Here is a 19,656-nt window from a genome sequence, read left to right as displayed (position 1 = left end):
TGCCCACTTGCACTTCAACATTGTTAGCCGCATGCCGAATGCTATGGCCGGTCTAATGAGCCGTCCATTTTAGCCACTGCAGAGCCTTGACTGACTGACGGTCGTTGGATCGATATCCCTGAGGATGTATGATGCCGATGGACCAGCCTCCAAGTACTTGGTCCTGTATACCAAGTTACATGCCGAGGCGATGGTGATACAATGCTGAAACGGGTCAATGCCAGGAGTAGTCTCATAGGACGTCTTGTCCATAAACAGCGATCTAAAGCGCAGACAGCAACGGCGAAGAATGTCGACGTCGGACTGACAGTATTTGATGATTTCTTTCTTGAAATCAAAGGAGTCATTTCGGTGCAGCTCGTACCATTTAATAAACTTCTCTCGCTCGGCTGGTTTCATGGCGTCAGGGTTATAATGTCACATGTCGGGGAGGTGGGACAGGACTTTGTCTTGATTGGCTCTTGTATTGAAGAACTGTGGGAAGTAGCCCTTCGCCAACTCTTTCAGGCCAAATGCACTGGGGAGTTTGGAGAGGGCCATGGGCAGGAAATTTAAGGAATCGGTAAACTTCATGTCATTGACTGCAACCTTGATGCTCATGACCTTGTCCCCATTGAGGATGACCTCGGGTAGGACTGCATTATCGTACAAGTATCGAAGAATAAAGAAAGAATCATATCCTTTGAAATTGTGACATATGACGACGGCTCCTGCATTGTCCTCCCCAAAGATTGGGTTCGTGTGTACCGGTCTCCTGTACACACTCGAAGTCGAAAAAAATGTAACTCGTAAAACTGACGTCTTCTTGTATTTTTGAAGCTTTTTCCACTTCTTCGTCTGGCACTTTGCGGTCAGTAGAATTGTCTTTTCCCTCCACAACCGGCTGCATGTAGCAGAGATGATCAGGGGGGACAAACTCTCTACAGATGCTGCAGTATTTATCTCCACATCTATGATCTTGAATTCCAAGGCGTCTACGGCTGATAAACTTATCACATTCCAGACATCGGAAGTGAGTTTTGCAAACTGATGAACCTCGACTATTTTTCTTGCCGTGATTTTCGAAGCAAACTGTGCTTTTAAAGTGACGGTTGCAGTCGTTGCAATACACCCGCTCCCCTTCAACATAATCTGGTTGAAAGCACAGCTTACATGCGTTGTGACAGCGGTGGTCTTCTGGTTGGTCGTAGCCCTTTAAGCAGGTCACACAAAAGTAGTTTCGGTTGATAAATGCTTGCATTTTTGTGATGACGTTGTAGTGGCCGTGGTGGAAAACATGTTCGAACGTGTCCAGTTGTTTACGTCCATCGATGACTCAGGACCGTGACGTCACGGCATTGCTCTCCGACCATTCAACACAGGCCTATTGCACCGCTGTTTCCGTGTGTGTTCAACGGGGAACACCGGTTGTGCGCATGTGTCATTTTTTTGTCGAGGTCAGGCAGGTTGCATAATTCATGAGTCTTGACCCATTTTGTAAACACTGCCTAGTAGTCATGGTTATGCTGAATATTCACAATTTTTACATACAATTGCAACAGGAGAAGCAACTGGAATGAATTTCTTAAGCGCGAAATTCAAAGCTAAACTGAACTGCTCCGATTTTGTTTTTCTGGCGAGGGAAGATTTACAGATGAAAATTCTATATGACCTAGAGTTTTCCTAACTTAAAACAACACATAAACCACAAAACAACTCTTCATCTTACAAACTGTATTTTCTCTTCTGTGCAAACCCAACGGTTATCGAGAAATGTGGACTTAACATGGGTGATATTTTCAGCCTGAACCACCATTTCGGTAGCCTGCGTAAGCGCGGTATCCATGCCAGACTACATGTACATATATATCACGCGCGGGCAACCTGCCCGACTGAAAAAAAAATCCTGGGCGACAAGCACTTTAAATCATGACCTTTAAATTATGCACGTAAATTATGACCTCCTAGCAGTGCAAAATAACATCCACTTTCTGATATATAAACAGGTTGGGTGGGGTATTGTCAAAACCTTCAAATGACTGTTATTTTAAATAACAGCCTCAGAGGTTGATAAATGAAATAGTCCTCTTTTCAGATTACATGTACACGTACTTTCAAAAACTACATAATATGTGGATCATTTTTACTTGAAAGAAAATTTGAAATTGCTGTCTTACACTTAAACCGTTTGTTTTATTTTGTCACATTTTAATACCTTAAAAAAATAGTTCTGGAACTACGTACCAATCAAAAAGGAAAGAACAAAGCTACTCTTGACAGATGTTTCAAGGATACAAGCATGTAAATTTATTACTTTTAACTGACAGACTATTGGAAAGTGGCTCTTTGATTATGGATCACATACACAATCTCCAGAAATTATGCAGAATATGTGCCGAGAGAGTAAATCCATGGAAAATCCATAACAGACAACCTACGCCTTGCTCAGAAAATCAAGAAAAGATACAAGCAAAGTATAAAATCAGTGTAGAAACCGATGAGCCACACCGCCACCCTCCCTTCATTTGCCATCTTTGTAATTGAAATCTTTATCTTGCAGGGACACAACCTGTGCCAAATGATTGCCCCCCACCCTCCAACAGGCCCCTGCTTAATTTGTGACAAGGTGAACATTTTTAAAAGAGGTGGTCGTCCTTCGAAAAGGGAAACATGCTCGTCTTATGACTCTTGACAGGGAAGAGGAGACAGCTAAGGCAACAGTACAGAGGAACTTTGAGTGGCTTAGGCAAACAACAACTCTTTCATTTGCAAGTACTGCTGCAAAATTTTCAACAGACCTACAGAAACACAGTGTGAGCACATTGTTTGCTTGGAATGCTTAAAGGAGCTGTTTTCGAAATCTTCATCTTCAACAGTTCTTTGTTCAGTATGTAAGAAGCAAATCAGCCTTCTTCATATCCATCCTGCCAAGCACTACTTTGTGAATGTCCTCATCAGTGGGAGGGTCAAGTGCAAGAAATGCAACCAAAGCAGTTGGCTCAAAAATGTAGAAAGACATGACTGCAGTAATCCACAAAGTTCAGCACCTGTCGATGAGAAGATATTCAGAGATAGTCTTAATACAAATATTGCTTCCCTTGGTAAGGTTGGTCAACAGATGACATCCAGTCTACTGAAAACACAGTTTCAAAATACAGGTGGCCAAGAGAACGCGGCAAAATTGTTGACTGGTGTCGAGGTGAGTTCATGTGAAGAACTCAGTTTTTGTATTTAAAAACGATGCATCTCTTCATTATAAAAATCCGCAAAACAAATCACCAATTAGCAATTGGGTAATATCTCAGTTCATTGTTTTCCTAGATGATGAGTGTAGTTACAGGTTTTTCATAGCATTTCATACCATTAAGGCAAGTCTTAGATGAGGTTAACAAGTCCCTCCCCATAGTAATGGCACTGATTAAAACACAAAAGGTAATACTTTATACAAAATATTCAGGAATTTACTGAAAGTAAAAATCAGTCAATGTCCTCAATGTTTTAATTTAAATTGATATTTTGTGTCTTTTAATCAGTGGCCTTGTTATGGGAGGAAGTTCCGTGGAACAAAGCAAACGTACACGTACCTCTGTGAAACTTCAGACAATATGCGAAGTACCACCACACTCTCTCCCTGCGCAGGTGAAAAAAATTATTTTACATAAAAATCAGTTTGGAATATTTTGTTTTTTCTTTGATTAAAGGCAATGTGCATTCAGAAATTGCCTTCACTACAGGAAGCAAGCAGTGAGGTTTCACAACGTACTCTCCGAACAAGAACCAAAAGACTGAGACAGCACTTAGACAATGTTACAGGAGGCCAACCTGCCATACAACTGAAGCATGTTCTAAATAGCACCACAACTAGATGCGAATTGAAAGACCTCCATGAAAAAATGGAAATGAAAGTTTGCATCCCCCCACTTCAGGAGTTGGCACTCAAGTCCGATTTAAGGTTGTCATGGTCTGCTCTCTAGAGCTCAAGCTGTAAGTTGATACATGATTCATAACTGAATTGAAAATATGTATTATTTTCTTACAACCTCCTGAAATAAAATGGAGTTACGGTGATCACAATGAAGATATATTTAACTTTAATTCTTTCATTAGGTGGTTAAGGCAGTATAACGTCATAATGGCCCGTGAGAAGAACAGTAGGAGCATTGGTCAGTTGTCCGTTGGTCAAGAGTTACTTGAGGGAGAAACTCTTCCCGTTTGTTTGCAAGGAAGGAGATGCCCTTGTCACCAAGCCAGCACCCTGTCTTTTCATCACAGATCTCAGAAAGTATATACTGGCCTTGCTGGATGAATATGAGAGGTAAAAGAAGGTATTCGGGAAAACAAATCACCTGATTTGCCACATGTTCAATATAGTCCTTATGATTCCTCATGAATGCATGCATCCAGCTCATTGCCATTCACATGTTTTTATCAGAGTCTATGAAAGATGTCTCATGCCTTCACCTATTATGAAAACATTAAAAACTTGCATGAAAAAAGTAGAATTTGCTTGGCGCATTTAACATTTCTTTTAAAAAGTCATTCAATTTTTCCTTTGAAAGGTGTGACAAGCTAAAATGGGACCGTGCACAACCTCATGATGAGGTGTGGATAAAGCTTGGAGGTGACACGGGAGGAGGCACTTTCAAATTCATGGTTGAAGTTGCAAACATCGATAGCCCAAACTCAAGGAGGAACACCAGTGTTGTGTGTGCATTTGCTGCAAATGACTCAGCTATCTGCACATGGCCCTGGACAGCTTCAACACCCAAGTGAAAGACATTGCAAACACTACATGGAGGTACACATGCTGATGGACAGCTGCAGTTCATCATTTGGAATATGAACGAATTGGCATGAATTCGTAACTTCATATAATTCCCAAATGAACTGACTTTGTTAACAATTCTGTCTTTGTTTAGGGAGAAGAAGCTGGTTCCTTACCTGTTTGGGGACTATGAGTTTTAAACTATGTGACTTAAACTAAACAGAAATTCAACACTCACAACTTGGAAATGACAGACATTTGTTTTAAAACTCAACTAAAAAAAAAAATCATACATTTGCAGGTCGTCACCCTTGTCTATTGTGCACTGTCTGCACAAATGACATGGTGCTTCCTAGAACTCAACAAGCGCATGCTGAGCCAAGAACAATGGAAACTCTCAAACGTGATCAAGGGCGCTTCTTAGCATCTGGTGGAATGCTTTACAAGGCCAAGCTCTTCAACAATGTTATCAGTGAAACATTCTTTGATATACCAATCTCATCTGTACGTCTTGTACCATGAACAGTTCAGAATTTAAGTGTTATTTTTGTGATTTGTGTATTTCACTTATAACAAAAATTCTTCACCTTAAGCGTTCTGTTTTGGCAATGATGCGCACTATATTTCAAACCTGTTCAAAATGGCTATGCATCATTTTTGTCTATTTTGTTCATGGTAATTTTGTCAGTTTTTCCCCTTGCCACTCCATATCAGCCTCGGGATCTGGTTCAAGATGTTCTCCCTAATGGAGAAAGAATGTCAGCAACTTGGGGAGCGGATTGCCTGGGAATGCGCTAACTCCCAGTCACCCAACGATGCTGCAGCAGGAGACAGTCCTTTTGCTCAGCACGTCACACAACTAAGATAAGTTATTTCAGCAAGAACTCGTGCTGAGGAAATCCGAGTTGAGCTGAGTGAGATGCAAGAGGGACTAGCTGTGGTGGCTCTCCTAAATGAAAGTATTAATGTAGATGAGGTTACAGCCAGCCTCACTTAAGATATAAATGCAATGCAAGAGGATTTCCTTACCCTTTGTGTATGTGGCATTACATGATGTTGTCTGAAAAAAAACAAATAACAGTTAAACACAGTGGACCTTTTTCCTGCAGCAAACCAAGGCACAGAGCAGCACAACTCTGGATAAACCAAAGAACCCTCTTCTTGCCAAACTTGCAACATGTCTTCAAGAAATAAAGGTTCGGAGACAGGCTTATTATTCAAATACATTCATTGGCAACCAAGTCAACAAGTGTGTTAAGGTATGTACATGTTTATTTTTTCCTAAGTAGAAGTATATATGTGATGTCAGTACTTGCATATACATGATTGTTTGACACTAATGAACAATTTTTCTTCATGCACTCAGAAGAAAAATATCATTAAGATCACACAAGCCATTGTAGAAGAAACTTTGCATCTGTGTCCATCTTGGTCGAGGAGGATGAAGTAATAGCTGCAAAATATGAACACCTCTTCACGCTCTTTGCATCATGTCATGGTGCATACAACACAGCAAGTGTTCTCAGTGATGCTGAAATTGACAAACTTTGTAAGTTTCTGGTAGTTTTGGGATTGAAAATGTTTATTACACAAACATGCATTTCAAAATGAAACTATACTTCCACATCTGAGGTTTCCAACAAATAACTTTTCATCAGTGTAATGTTCTTAAAACATTTCTCTTAAAATTTACAGATGATGACATAAAAAATACCTGGATTTCTTCTGTGCTCACTTCCCAGCAGAAACAGCGCCACCAAAGATGCACATTACGGAGAGGCATATCATGCCCTTCATTGCAGCCACAAAAGCACGGGTTTGGACTTCTTGGTGAACAAGGAGGCGAATGCATGCATGCAGAGTTTAACAACCTGAATGCATGATATAATGGAGCTAGAAACACTGCCAAGAAGGATGTGGAACCACACAAACTAATGTGTGTCATGAGGGAACACCTGTTGAGTGTGACACCATCAATTGCTAGTGTATGCCCACAGCAAATCCCAAAGAAGAGGAAATCAGAAAGTTTATAGGCATTATCACTCTATATGTGTGTATACAAAGACAGCAAAATCAATTATTAAACTTTATTTATTAAAGATAAACACTTTCTTCTTTCCACCAACAAAGACACAGCTGACAATATGTCGGAGAAGACTTAACAAGATACATGTACTCTTGGTCCATAAGACACCAAGCTCCAAACCATGCAGTAACTTTTGATGTATAGAGGCATGCATAGCCTTAGCCATGTTATAAGCACGTTTTGCAAATATTAATAACATAATCTATAAACCAAAAACCGATATATTTGTAAATGAACGTACATGTACTGTGCAATGGTGTAAACACACAGGCCTATTTGTCGTGTATATGTATGTCTTTTTCAAACTTGTTAAAAATACTGCTATTTGAAGATACATGCCTGACGGCATGTACTTCGGAGCAACTCCTTCACAGTGAGGACGCCCATGAAACCACCATGCGGCGCACGTAGACCTCTCACGGGTATTCCTCTAAGATGTAGTGTATCAATGTAAAAATCAGCGTGTCATGTAATGCCTTGCAAGTGCGTACCGTTAGGTTTGCACAGATCACAGAGCTCCGATACATTGTAAAAGGTCCATTCTTCACGCTGGATTTCAAGCGTAGACTGGCAAAACTGTAGGAGCAATGCTTTTGAGGCTTTAACAACGGTCAAAAGTCCAGTAATCGTCGATCAATCACCAACAGACATTAACTTTTAGACACAAAGTGGCTGAACGTACCCTCAATTTAAAAGTCAATTTTGTGTTTTTAACAAGCCATATTCTATAAATATTCATAAACACAGTGCCTCTCAAAAAGGATTTAATTAAGGTGACCCTTTCAGCTCATTAATATTCACAGTACTTTTAACCACAAGAGGGCGCACTTAAATGGCGCAAATCGTGCGCATGCGCACAACCGCTTTTCCGTGCCGAAACAGCGGTGATTGCAATAGCTCTCATTTCGTACAAATATGACGGTACCATTTTTGTATATAGGTAGGTTCCCCCATCCTCCTGGGTATGTACCTATGCGTCTGTATTGATGTACATGTATGTACTTCGTACTTGTATCATGTACTTTTTATTTCCATGTATTGGTACTAAATTTAAATTTTATGTAAACTTACTTCAATGGATTACCCCACTTTAGAAATATACATAACTACATAAGTAAAAATAAACAGTAATTATGATAATAACTGCACGCTTCATATAGACGACTTATGCAGAACACGTTTCCTGTGTTTTCTGATTACAAATACACTACATAATACACATTTATATGCATGTCCATGTACATTATATAAAACAACCATCCAAAGAATACTAATGTTTTATCTCGAGTAGCCTACGCCCCTCACGTACGGGAACACCCCTACTCGTCACCCAAACATAGAACGACCCGATGAGGAGCTGGCTCCTCAAATTATGCTAATGAGGGAGAAATGGGGCAAGATACAGCGTTCTGATTGGTCAAGAGGCTCGAGAAAACCCCAAAGGGGCGTGGTTTTCTCTATACAGACGGGCTTCACTACTCATGTTCTGTGTAACATTTGGCGCTGGAGGTGCGTACGGCCCAACTCATGGTGAGGTATGGGTATGAGTGGCAACATTGGATGTACATGTGCGAGTATCTTTAATCATAGACTGGAAGAGCCGGCGATATAGGCTGTGTAACCAAAGATTAAGGAACAGGGCGTGGTGACCCTAGTTCCTGGTTGCTCTCTATTCGTGGGGTTCTAACCCATGGTGAGGCTAGAACGTGCGAGCTCTCAGAGCTGCCCGTTTTAGTCTATGTCTCCGGCGGAGGAGCGCCCAAAGCTGGTGGAATGGTGATTGTAGACCTCTTGTTACCCATATTCCATACAATTAATCGTCAGTATATAAATCCAATGTGTAGTATTACACGATATATAAATCCACAAGTATAAATCCGACAGTGAGGAAGAAAGCTTTAGCAACTGAGCAAACTGCACCACAAAAGACAAAGACACAGTTGAGTGCGGTGCGGTATATATACACTAGTGTGGCTCATTTGTATATTAATAGTAGGACGATACCCTTCTCTTCGAAGGGTGGAGCAAACCTTATTACGAGGGGCATAATACAGCTTGAATCTTGACAACAATGACAAATATAATGTATACTTATCTAGGTCACTGTAAGTGCATCATGCAGTCTGTACATGTATAATGTATCCCGTTCGTAAGTGTGACATCACTTCAGTTTAGACCACGCCCATTGCACACGTGCACTGCACATAGGGTTGCATGCATTGATCGCCGTTTACATGGAACCATGGAACTGGAACTTAACGCGTAACTTCAGCGATCATCCAATGAGAGCCTGCAAATCGTAGCGCGTTTGCCTTTGTGACGAAGTCACTTACGAACCGGATGCACGTGTGTGGCTTTAGACACGCGGCATTAACAACAACTCCGCAGATGTGAATCATGCTCGACATTTTGTTTTCTCATTGTTGGGTATTGCAACTGGAAGCCTCAACGATGTAAGCCTAAATCAACATTTTTAAGTGACTGATTTGGAGCTGCAGTTCGCTGCTGGTGATAGCCTTTAATCTCGGCAGAGTCGTGAGTGATTCTCTCCATTACTAACGTTTATAAGTGTGATTATTTTGCTGAAATTTTCTGACAAGGTGTAGCGGTCTTCTAACAATGAGCTTTTTAATGCTGGGTCAATTTACGTTGTATATTGTATCCATGACTTAGTATAACACACGAATATTTCAGAATGTTATGTCAGAAACCTTATTTTGATAAATTATTTTGATTGATTTATATCACAGATTAAACGTAGTAAACATCCCACGTTGACAGGCAAATTTGTGTTGCAAGTTTAACTTTTTTTCGGGGCGTCAGTGACTACAGAGCTAGGCTTATCGGCAAGAATGTAATATCAAATCAGTGCTCTGAAATATGTGACAGCCGAGCTTTCGGTAACTGAGTACCTTCTTCAGGGCAAGCAGATTTGAATCTGCTTGCCCTGAAGAAGGAGAATCTGCTTGCCCTGAAGAAGGTACTCAGTTACCGAAAGCTCGGCAATCACACATTTAAGAGCACTGATATGATGTTATATTCTTGTCGTTATTCTGATCAAGGTGCTACGCAGCCATTCCATATTAGGCTTATCGGCAGTTGCGCAGAACCTGCAACAACGATGATGGCAATGATTACATTGGAGACGAACTGCATTATAGTTCCATGATCGGACAGACCTTTCTGCAATCATCCAGGGCTTCATTTGTAGCTCGATGATTAAGTAACAGAAGTTATCACCTCTATGCCAGGTTTCCGGTTTCGGGTGTGCAGTTTGACTGAGGAGTATCTTGAGAGTCCGCTATTCCCACTAAACAGGCGCGTCGCACTACCTACATAGATATTTATGGCTGGCCCACGTGGAAGGGGGACACATCATGAAATACGTTTGATGGCGATTCAAATCTCTTTTTTTTTTAATATACGATTGGTCCAATGCATTGGAAATGTACACTTTTGTTTTGGCTTTATATTGACTTTACGCAAGGTATCTGTGGATTGACATGAAAGCGTTTACGTAAAGTGCCAGCTGGTTGTAAATTTATGCACACACGAATAAGATTGGTAAAATCCCCAAATCGGACTACCATATAATCGCGAAACATCTTACTTGAAGGAAAGTACATAACAGTCTCAGTTAGTCTGTAAAATATTTCCGGTCAGAATGCTGTAGTTTTCGAGAAATCAGAAACTTTGTTCTCGTTTTCATGATGGTCGGCCGATTATCGTTGAAGAGTTTTTTCACTTAGGCCTAGCAAATCACATTCAGCACTAAGTTTCTTGTGTGTTTGGAGATGTTGTGGAAGTCTCCAGTAATAACAGATTAATACTAAATCAGCTAAAATATACCGGTAGAGATTCAACAAACGCACTGTGAACTGAAATTATAGGAAACTCTGCGTAAAGTGTAAATAGAGAATGAATTGGGTCTGTGTGAAGTTAAATTTTATTTTAAATGGAAAGAATTTTTCTTAACGCGAACCATTGCGAATTCAAAATCATCCCTATAGAGCATAACAGTATGGTACAAATACGGTGGCTGTTTCTGAGCTGCTTAGCGAAAGGACTTTCGTCAACAAGAAGGTACGACGTGAATATAGTCACAAGCAAGATCTTGCAAGTACGTGCATTATCATATTCTCAATTTAGTGTCAAGGACACGGGTCGACTGCATTCGTATTCCTGGATGAAGTAACTTCAACTTAAAAACTGCTTTTTCGTTTGGTGTGAATTCGTAGTAGGCCTACTGCATTGTCGAGGAGGCGCATTACTCCAAGGTAAATTCACTGATTACTCCTGTCCGTGGAAACCTTTTTTTTAAAGGAAGGAGAACCTGTCATGCCTGCTCTCACCCTGACCCCGCGGGTGTTGTTTGCTTCCTACATAGGCCATGTACTTCACAGATTTTGCGCAATATAAAACTACCATATCTTAGATTTAATTGTAGAAAAACCGCGCTATTTTTCAGAAATTAAAAAATGGAATAAAAAAGAAAACAATGATGGACAGCTTTTTGTGTGTAAGAATACAGCTTGGAGATAAGAACTTTTAAAGTAAGACTGCATTTGGCAACACTCCTCGTATCTTGCACGAAAGCGTATCCTTAAATCTTAAGAGAAATTATGTGAGGAAATTTTTTTTTTCATCTTTTTCACGATTTTTTTACAGTTTATGCCACGTTCCAAACCATCCCCGTCTCGCATGTGTATCTGACCTCTTCTGTTCGGGGAGAGGAGATGATTAGTCTATTTTATGATGGGTTACTCAAGTCCATTCTAGCCCCGAAATGGTTAGGTGTAAATTGTTTTAATAATTAAAGAATTAAATATGTACGTCTACAAAACCTGGCAAAATGGTTTTCTTTTTTTTTAATATAGTTAACGAGAAGAAATGTACTTAAACATATGGGGCACGTTTATCATGCACAGACACAATAGGCAAACAAATTCAGACTTCGCCTTGGTTATCGTCATTAAAAGGGTATGTTTAAAAGGCTGGAAATGAATGGTACATGACACTACAAAAATCCCCCAAAATTAAAAACAAAGGGGAACAGCAGAGGCAAAATTTTTTCCATCGCGATTTATTCCCCCATTTAAATTTGTTCAAAAATGCTATTAACAACGCTACACCAAAAATACATGTTATACTTTGTACGAAACTATAAATGCCAATATAAAATGTTACTGAAAGACAAAACATTTCAAACAGTTCACAACAAACTTATTTTGGAAGACAGTTTTATTTGCCAATATGCTTCGCACCATACCACAACGTAGCGGGTGGTGTCAGGTTAACGTGAACTCGACTGTGTTACAATAAATTATAAACCATGGGCGTGCCAATATTTTGACATAGTGTGAATACTATGAAAACTGTTTCACTTTTGCATAATGCATGTTATTTAAGTGGAAAGATGCTTAAAGTGGAGTGTACTAGTATTGTTTCCCGGACCGACATCAAACTTCTTGACACTTCATAAAGTAAAAGGTATGCAAAATTATTTTCTCAGAATTATTTTCTGAGCATTATACTAATCGAAGTCAAACTCGTTCATAGCCTGCATAAAAGTAATAAATGCGCAAACGTATCATGTAACGACGATGCATACAAATATGAATTAATTCTACAGGTGTCATTAACAATATAAACCGCTCCTAATATCATCTAAATATTGATTGTTACACAAAACCTAAAATCAATTATTCTACACAAGCAGCATGTGGCAATAATCAAGAAACTGTACGTTTACAATAACAGACGCTGTCTATTCAAGGTACGGAAAGACACACGCTGTCCTACCCCCAGTGGATTAAATGCTTAAGTGATTAAGCAAATAAAGAAAATTAAATTTTCCCATTTGATTAGTTATTCCATTTCCACTACTATTACTTTCATTTTAATTAAGCAAATGAGTTGAAAAGCAAGGAATGCATATCAAAATTAACCAAAACGAAGTGTATCTTTTTAAAAGGCAGTGAGAAAGCAAAGACCGATAGGGAAAATATTTTCCTTTTCAACCAAACACATCCAGGCAAAATTTACCCTGACTATGCACAAAACTAAAATTGGGACACTAATATTACAGCTCCATTGAAAGTATGACTCAGGTGGACTGGGGAGAAAGATCTAAAACATTGCTACTTGGGGGAAAGGGGGCATTTCTTTTCAAACATATTAATCTAGGAAACTTACTGAAGGGGAAATTTCTCTCAAAGTCATTTCAAAAGAAGGAGTTGTCAAGAATAACCTGATTAAACAATATCAAATCTGTAAAGTTCCATCAATGCAGTAAAATTCCAGTACCCTAATATAAGGATGATATGGTGTTGGCGGGGGCCAAGAGCGAGTCAGGGGTGAATGCCGCTAGAGTGAAACGGAATTGCTAATCGTCGTTGATGATGGTGGTCTTAATACTTTTTTTCAAGGTAAAGTTGACATTTTATAAAGGCAGCTGTCGCAATCTTGGAAGCTTTAGAATATCCTCCGGTAATGGTTTAGCGATACAGGATTGGATTATACACAACACGACCTGCTGCATTGCCTCCTTCACGCTGTGAAATTAACCACACATACCAAAAGATAACACTTTGTTAAGATTTGTGATCAATGCGTCAGTCATTTACAATGAAATCAAATCAAATACATAAATCGAAAGTTTTCCGTCTAGCAAGAAGTACCAATTCTTCTTCGTAGCGATGCAGTTCTTCCATTCCAGTAACATAAAAAGGCCGGATGAATTCCCTCCGAGCAGGGAGAGTCTGTGCGTTACACAAAGAAAACCGAATATGATTACCAATTACGCCAAAAACGAAGAGAGTTCTGTTTATAAATATGAACAGATGTCAAAAGTCTTGAGACCTAACCCGTTTGTATCCGGATCCCGTAGCAAATTTCAAAACTCTTTCAGGAAGATGAACTTTCTAAAGTGACACTTTTTATAATTTGGTAAATGCAAAACACACGGTTCGTTTATTCTTTGTTCTTGATAACTTTCACGTAAGTCGTAAAAAGAAAACAGAATTATTAATCACACGTCTGGAAGAATCAGTTTCTGTTTGCCGAACGGCCAGTAATTATCAGCGGTTCCATGGAAATTCTATCATCATTTTATAGTTGTGCTCAACTGAAATGCATTTCTCCAACTTTTCTTTCAGTAATGAATTCAACTGAAGAGCCCATCCTCATACCATTAGAAAACAAAATCCGTGCAAGGACAAGACATTTAATGGAGCACTATGATTTTACCTGTTGCAGGTACGGTGACTGGCGCATGATGAAACACCGTATATCTTCCGTTTTCTTTAACTCGTGTACCATTAGTCAAAAATGTTCCTTTTTATTCAACCGCCGGCCTTGAGAATCAAAACCTTGACTTAACACTGGCTTGTAAACAGACTGACGTATGTGAAATGGAATAAATGATGACGTGATCTTGTGATTTCTTGATAAAATGTAACTTGGACAAAGATGCAAGATGGGTTGTCAAAAAAGATATTAGATTTTGACAATCTGAATTTCCAACTTTTTTTTCAATGACAGCTACAATTAAATTGTTGTCATATATACCCTCAAAATGCACCTTTCTGTCTCAGTTTACCTCGCTTTCAACTTTTGTTTGACTATTTTCAAAGGGTGCTCTAATCAATGTTTTGTTTTGTTTTCACGGTAACGAGCATTCCCATATTCAAGCGCAGCAGCCATGCCTTCCCAGTTAGGGTTGGGGCTAGGGCTAAGATAATAGGGTTGGGGTTAGGGATAGGGTTAGGGGTAGGGTTAGGGATAGGATAATGGTTAGGGATGGGGTTGTGGTTAGGGACGGTAAGGTGAGGGATATTCTTGGTGTTAATGTTAGGATAGTGTTTTTGTGTTGGTGAGTGGGTTAGAGAAAGGGATAGTTTGGGCGATATAACCACATCAACATTTGGCACAACTGAAAATACGATGTTTTCCCAGCTCTGATTGTCTTTCCAGATAGGCCTGCAATTTCGTGCTTTTTGTGAAAGAAGTAACCCGAACTGGAAACTACCCGTCCAACATTCAGGATTTATAGAAATGTTTCTGTGATCCCTACTGATTATGGCATGTTTTATTGTAAAAACCGCGGAATGCAACCTTAATAGTATCACGCCGGCCATTTTTGCAGGGGTGTTGAGTGAACCGGGAACACCAACAGTTCTAATAATCAGGACTTACATGTTATGTTGTGTGGTGGATGTGATATCCCTAACCCAAACAAACAATAACCACAACCCCATCCCTAACCCATACCCTATCCCTAACCCTAACCCTAACCCATACCCTATCCGATCCTACCCCTAACCCTATCTGTAACCCTAACCCTATCCCTAACCCTATTATCCTTACCCTAGCCCCAACCCTAACCACAAACCTATATATCCCTAACCCTAACAATAACCACAACCCCATCCCTAACCCATACCCTATCCGATCCTACCCCTACCCCTAACCCTAACCCTAACCCATACCCTCTCCGATCCTACCCCTAACCCTAAACCCGTACCCCTAACCGATCCTACCCCTAACCCCAACCCTATCTGTAACCCCAACCCTATCCCCAAACCTACTATCCTTACCCTAGCCCCAACCCTAACCACAAACCTATATATCCCTAACCCTAACAATAACCACAACCCCATCCCTAACCCATACCCTATCCGATCCTACCCCTAACCCTTACCCTAACCCTAACCTATACCCTAACCCATACCCTAACCCTAACCCTAACCCTAACCTATACCCTAACCCATACCCTCTCCGATCCTACCCCTAACCCTAAACCCGTACCCTATCCAAACCTACCCCTAACCCTAACCCTATCTGTAACCCTAACCCTATCCCTAACCCTATTATCTTAACCCTAGCCCCAACCCTAACCACAAACCTATATATCCCTAACCCTAACAATAACCACAACCCCATCCCTAACCCATACCCTATCCGATCCTAACCCTCACCCATACCCTCTCCGATCCTACCCCTAACCCTAAACCCGTACCCTATCCGATCCTACCCCTACCCCTAACCCTTACCCTAACCCTAACCCATACCCTCTCCGATCCTACCCCTAACCCTAACCCTAACCCATACCCTATCCGATCCTACCCCTAACCCTATCTGTAACCCTAACCCTATCCCTAACCCTAACCCTATTATCCTAACCCTAGCCCCAACCCTAACCACAAACCTATATATCCCTAACCCTAACAATAACCACAACCCCATCCCTAACCCATACCCTATCCGATCCTACCCCTAACCCTAACCCATACCCTCTCCGATCCTACCCCTAACTCTAACCTATACCCTATCCGATCCTACCCCTAACCCTAACCCTATCTGTAACACTAACCCTATCCCTAACCTTATTATCCTAACCCTGGCCCGCACCCTAACCACAAACCTATATAACCCTAACCCTAACAATAACCACAACCCCATCCCTAACCCATACCCTATCCGATCCTAACCCTAACCCATACCCTCTCCGATCCTAACCCTAAACCCGTACCCTATCCGATCCTACCCCTTACCCTAATCCTATCTGTAACCCTAACCCTATCTATAACCGATCCTACCCCTACCCCTAACCCTTACCCTAACCTTAACCCATACCCTATCCGATCCTACCCCTAACCCTATCTGTAACCCTATCCCTAACCCTAACCCTATTATCCTAACCCTAGCCCCAACCCTAACCACAAACCTATATATCCCTAACCCTAACAATAACCACAACCCCATCCCTAACCCATACCCTATCCGATCCTAACCCTCACCCATACCCTCTCCGATCCTACCCCTAACCCTAAACCCGTACCCTATCCGATCCTACCCCTAACCCTAACCCTATCTGTAACCCTAACCCTATTTCTAACCGATCCTACCCCTAACCCTAACCCTAACCTATACCCTAACCCATACCTTCTCCGATCCTACCCCTAACCCTAACCCATACCCTATCCGATCCTACCCATAACCCTGTCTGTAACCCTAACCCTATCCCTAACCCTAACCCTATTATCCTAACCCTAGCCCCAACCCTAACCACAAACCTATATATCCCTAACCCTAACAATAACCACAACCCCATCCCTCACCCATACCCTATCCGATCCTACCCCTAACCCTAACCCATACCCTCTCCGATCCTACCCCTAACTCTAACCCATACCCTATCCGATCCTACCCCTAACCCTAACCCTATCTGTAACACTAACCCTATCCCTAACCCTAACCCCTATATCCTAACCCTGGCCCGCACCCTAACCACAAACCTATATAACCCTAACCCTAACAATAACCACAACCCCATCCCTAACCCATACCCTATTCGATCCTACCCCTAACCCTATCTGTAACCCTTACCCTACCCCTAACCCTCTACCTAACCCCAACCCTATTATCATAGCCCTAGCCCCAACCCTAAATGGGAAAGCATTGCTGTTGTGCTTGAATATGGGAATGCTCGTTACCGTGAGGATTAAGGTCCAAAATGCTCTCATTGAAATATGCACGTTTTGGGCCCAACTGGTCCCGGGGTAAAGCCCTCTCTGAGTCCTGAGGTGGGCCAGCAAGCCGATGGACAGCAGGCTGGAGCCGCCCAGCCCGCTCGGCCGCAGGGAACCCCGGACCTCTGAACCTCTCGGACCCGGTTTTCTGAGGATGGGAATTCACCGCGACGCACCGCGGGTCCCACGGGCCAACGAGCCTACCGCCCGGCCAGCCAGTGTCTCCTTCGCCGCACAGTCGGGGGGGGGGGATTTCTCGAGCCGGGCCGGGGCCGCAGCGCCTCGCGGCGTGCCGCACGCCGCCGGCGGCAGGCTGGGGACCCGCCAGGAAATCGGATTCGAGTGGGTCAAATTTCGGCCATGCTGACGGAGACACCATCCCCCTATAAATAGGCAAACTAGGGAGTGGGGGTTAAGGTCTCGCGAGCTAGGGTGCCTCACCAACGCGCTCAGCGGTGGGGCCGAGTCGGTTGCGCGCCCAAGTGGAAGCGAAATCGGAGATGCGCCCTTTTGTTGCGTAGAAGTCAAAGCCCCCCCCCCCCGGCTATGCGAGTATCGTTAATCATAGACTGGAAGAGCCGGCGATATGGGTTGTGTAACCAAAGAGTTAGGAACAGGGCGTGGTGACCCTAGTTTCTGGTCGCTCTCTGTTCGTGGGGTTCTAACCAAAGGTGAGGCTAGAACGTGCGAGCTCTCAGAACTGCCCGTTTTAGTCAGTGTCTCCGGCGGAGGAGCGCCCAAAGCTGGTGGAATGGTGCTTGTAGACTTCTTGTTAGCCATATTCCATACAATCGTCAGTATATAAAAATCCTAATCGCAAAATATCTTACTCCAAGGAAAGAACATAGCAGTCTCAGTTAGTCTGTAAAATATTTCCGCCCAGAATGCTGTAGTTTTCGAGAAAACAGAAACTTTGTTCTCGTTTTCATGATGGTCGGCCGACCATCGTTGAAGAGTTTTTTCACTTGGCAAATCCCATTCGTTAATAGGCAGCGCCAAGTTTTTTGTGTGTTTGGAGATGTTGTGGAAGTCTCCAGTAATGAAAGGTTTAAACTAAATCGGCTAAAATATACCGGTAGAGATTCAACAAACGCACTGTGAACTGAAATTATAGGAAATTCAGTGTACAGTGTAAATAGAAAATGAAGTGGGACCGTGTGAATTTAAATGTTATTTTAAACGGAAAGAATTTTTCTTAACGCGAAGCATTGCGAATTCAAAATCACCCCTATAGAGCATAATAGTATGGTACAAATAAGGTGGCTGCTTCTGAGCTGCTTAACGAAAGGACTTTCGTCAACAAAAAGGTACAACGTGAATATAGTCACAAGCAAGATCGTGCAAGTACGTGCATTATCATATTCACAATTTAGTGTCAAGGACACGAGTCGGCTGCATTCGTATTCCTGGATGAAGTAACTTCAACTTAAAAACTGCTTTTTCGTTTGGGTGAATTCGCAGTACTGCATTGTCGAGGAGGCACATTAATCCAAGGTAAATTCACTGATTATTTCTGTCCGTGGAAACCTTTTTTTTAAAGGAAGGAGAACCTGTCATGCCCGCTCTCACTCTGACCCCGCGGGTGTTGTTCGCTTCCTAAAGAGGCCATGTACTTCACAGATTTTGCGCAAGATAAAACTACCATATCTTAGATTTAATCGTAGAAAAACTGCGCTATTTTTCAGAAATTAAAAAAATGGAATTAAAAAAAAAAACAATGATGGACAGCTTTTTGTGTGCGAGCATACAGCTTGGAAATATGAACTTTTGAAGTAAGATTGCATTTGGCAACACTCCTCGTATCTTGCGCGAAAGCGTATCGGTTTCCTTAAAGATTAAAAGAAATTATGTGAGGAAGCTTTTTTCCATCTTTTTCACGATTTTTTAACAGTTTATGCCACGTTCCAGGCCATCCCCGTCTCGCATGTGTATCTGACCTCTTTTGTTCGGGCAGAGGAGATGATTAGTCTATTTTGTGATGGGTTACTCAAGTCTATTCTAGCCCCGAAATGGTTAGGTGTAAATTGTTGTAATAATTAAAGAATTAAACATGTACGTCTACAAAAAATGGCAAAATTGTTTTCTTTGTTTTTAGTATAGTTAACGAGAGGCAATGTACTTCACTAACATTTGGGGCACGTTTATCATGCACAGAAACGATAGGCTAACAAATTCAGACTTCGCCTTGGTTATCTTCATTAAAAGGGTATGTTTAAAAGGCTGGAAATGAATGGGACATGACACTACAAAAATCCCCCAAAATTAAAAACAAAGGGGAAAAGCAGAGGCAAAAA

General features: G+C 41.5%; 2 long non-coding RNA genes and 1 pseudogene across 3 annotated transcripts; 2 read left to right on the top strand and 1 right to left on the bottom strand.

Moving 5' to 3' along the window:
* Window positions 1-2,268: 2,268 nt before the first annotated feature.
* On the top strand, window positions 2,269-5,107 carry LOC110984830 (uncharacterized; annotated as a pseudogene). Its single transcript, XR_002598901.2, has 4 exons — window positions 2,269-3,178; window positions 3,681-3,963; window positions 4,087-4,294; window positions 4,539-5,107. The product of XR_002598901.2 is annotated as an uncharacterized LOC110984830 (transcript).
* Window positions 5,108-5,465: 358 nt separating this feature from the next.
* Window positions 5,466-7,095, top strand: LOC110984829 (uncharacterized). The gene is made up of 3 exons (XR_002598900.2): window positions 5,466-6,003; window positions 6,111-6,293; window positions 6,440-7,095. It is a non-coding gene; the product is annotated as an uncharacterized LOC110984829 (long non-coding RNA).
* Window positions 7,096-11,894: 4,799 nt separating this feature from the next.
* On the bottom strand, window positions 11,895-14,105 carry LOC147797472 (uncharacterized). The gene is made up of 3 exons (XR_015427150.1): window positions 14,079-14,105; window positions 13,511-13,591; window positions 11,895-13,384 (listed from the first exon to the last, which is right to left on the bottom strand). It is a non-coding gene; the product is annotated as an uncharacterized LOC147797472 (long non-coding RNA).
* Window positions 14,106-19,656: the final 5,551 nt, after the last annotated feature.

Source organism: Acanthaster planci, linkage group LG11 (genome assembly GCF_054643075.1).
Source record: "Acanthaster planci isolate LZ-2023a linkage group LG11, COTS_SCS, whole genome shotgun sequence".
In the NCBI taxonomy this organism is placed as follows: domain Eukaryota; kingdom Metazoa; phylum Echinodermata; class Asteroidea; order Valvatida; family Acanthasteridae; genus Acanthaster; species Acanthaster planci.
The sequence above is the reverse complement of the archived record's forward strand: the minus strand, read 5'-3'. Positions and strand labels throughout refer to the sequence as shown.